Genomic DNA, 2,827 nt, shown 5'->3' with positions numbered 1-2,827 from the left:
TATGTTTACTGAGAAGATTCCATTTCCTTCATTTCCATTTATTTATATTTCGGTCTAGTAGATCTAGTAGTCCTTTGTTCTCTGGCAAATCCTTCATCCTCGCCCTTTTGGTCGTCTTCTTCTGTTTGTGCAGTTGCTCCTTGGGTCCTCTCTTCTGTTTGTTTCTGCTCCTTACTCTTCCCTTGGCTTAGTTTCACTCCTTCATCTAAGATTGACCTGTTCCTCACTTTAAAATCTTCTGCTTTCCAAATTGAGTCCAGTCTATATCTTGTATTGTTCCAGTTTATTAAGATGCCTTCCGGCATCAGCCATCTGAAATTTATACCATTGGCAATCAGCTTCGTGGTCAAAAAGTGATACTGTCTTCGTGTGTCTCTAACTCTCTTGGGTATCTGCTTTAAAACCACAATTTCTTTATTTTTATATTGTATTGGTTCATCTCTAACTTTCCGTAGTACATCTCTTGTTGTCTTCTTTGTAAACCATACATGTACTTCTCTTGGCAGTTTATTTCTTCTTGCATAACTTGAATTGATGTGAAATGTCTCATCTACCTCTAACTGAATTTCTCCTCAATCTGCCTTCAGAGCCTCCTCCAGGATGTCAATAATCACCTCCGTTATGTTTTCTTCTCTATCCTCAGGGATATTTTGAAATCTTAAATAATGTTCCGCTTTCTCCATCTCTAAAGTCTTGATTGCATTCTCTAATTTTTCATTTTCTTGTAGTAACATTTCTATCTTTTTATCGTTCTCATCTGTTTTTTCTTCAATTTTGTGTATTTTCTGTTGATTTTTTATTATCATTTGATTCTGAGCTTCAAATTTTCCCTTTATATCCAAAATTTCTTCATTTAGTTTCTCCAATTTACTTTGTGTCTTTATGTGACTTTCCTGCATTTCCAGGTGGTTTTTTTTCCAATGCCTCTTGATTTTTTAACATAAGTTCTTGAAGAAATTTTAATGAAATCTGTGTTTCACTTTGAGCAGTGCTTGTCTTTTCACGTTGCAACATTGCTTCAATGGATCACTGTGTTGTAGGACTAGATTGTCCTTCTGAGGGTGCAGAAGTTTTCTTCATAAGTCTAGTAATATTTGATGAAGTCATTTTACAGCTTACAATCTAAAGCCAAAACAACATCTGTTTAGATTTAGCCAAATTCAATAAAAGTAGCTTTGAATCTCAATCTCACAGCAAGGCACTCTTATCATTTGCAGGTGTCCTTTGTCAAGGTTACTTCAGTCCACGACATTTTTTTCAATTCTCACAGTATATCAGAAATTTCGTTCTTCTTTCGCCACTAGATGTCCTCCTTAGCTTATTTATCAATGTCCGATATTTTTAACAAAGAGTCTTTGCCCCTCTTTATAATTGCTCGTCGCTTTGAACTTTAATCCTTCTGGGGGTCTTTACTTTTCAGCCCTTTCCCATCAGGGGCACAACATTTATAATCCTCAAGGAGAAGGAAAGAGAAAATCTTGCTCACCCAGCTTCAGCACGCAGTTGGAATTCCGCTGATTTATAGTCCTTTTCTTTCCTGCTGGAGACGCCTATGGCTGCTAGATCTTGGCAGCCTTTTCCTTCATTTTTCCAGAGGGTCCTACAGTTCGCTCCGATCGGATGCCCCCTGATCTGAGCTCCTGAAGTATCCCTCCTCCTTCATTGCCCCTCCAGGGCAACTTTATGACCTTTTAAGGGTCGCTAGACGAAGAAAAACCAAGCTGGAAAGCCGAGCACCGCCTTTTCCCAGTTTTCCCGATGACTGCCAAACAGGAAGTTGTCTTTAGTTGCACTTCTATATGCACAAGTATTTCCTACAAATCCTCATTGGTGAAACAGATACTGAACATAAATGTAGCTGTGAAATCCATATTTAATTAAAGATTCTGGTGTCTTTTCTATCAGTTTGCACTTTTACCCTTGATATAATATACGTACAACAATCTTTTTGTTAATCCATTGGTCTCTTGATTATTTTTTTTAATTGTATGTACCAAGTAGCTATCCTTACTTGGACATCCATATGGGAAATGCGGAGATAAAAAATGAATAGATCTGTTCCACAGAGCAATGCATAGACCATTTCATCTTAAAAGCAGGAACAGCCAAACACATTTAAATCTGTAATCCTTAAATATACTTTATGATGTAAATCATGCTACAAAACTGTGGAACTCTTCTTGTTCAAAATAACCACAGGATTGCCTTGCATGACTTCCAAGTTTACTTAATCCAGCTGTTTTAAATCTGTAAGAAATCTGTAAGATTTCCATTCTTCAGCATTAGGCCTAATTTCAAGACATGTTCTTGAGCTAAGCTTCTATAAACTTTTTTTTTTGCTATTCATATAAAAAGTAATATAGCTATTCAGTTAATCAGCTCTGTCAGAATGTTAATATTGGTTACAAGAAACTGCTTATTTCTTTAGAAAATAGAATGAAATCATTCCTTGAAGGAAAAAAAATCTGCATTTTAAACTCACAGTTTAAATGAAATGAAATCTTGTTTATATAAGGTATCAGTTCTTCCAGAGATGCAAAGATCTATAAAATTTCACAAAATCGTGCTGTAATATACCTGTATGTCGGCTGCTGGCTCACTCCACACTTTTAGATTTATATTTAAGGATTTTGACGTTAAGAGGATAGATATCCAAATTGCACTTGGAGGTAAAAAATTAAGCAGAACTCCCATCCAACCATTATCTGTATCCAATATTATAGGCTATAGTTTAACAGTAGCAAAATGAGAGGACGGGGCCAATATTATATTAAAATTTCTTGTTAAATTTCAATTACAACAGTAATGAGTAGTCATTATAAGATCA

The sequence above is a fragment of the Vipera berus genome (assembly GCF_964194415.1).
Source record: "Vipera berus genome assembly, chromosome: 3".
NCBI lineage: Eukaryota > Metazoa > Chordata > Lepidosauria > Squamata > Viperidae > Vipera > Vipera berus.
The sequence above is the reverse complement of the archived record's forward strand: the minus strand, read 5'-3'. Positions refer to the sequence as shown.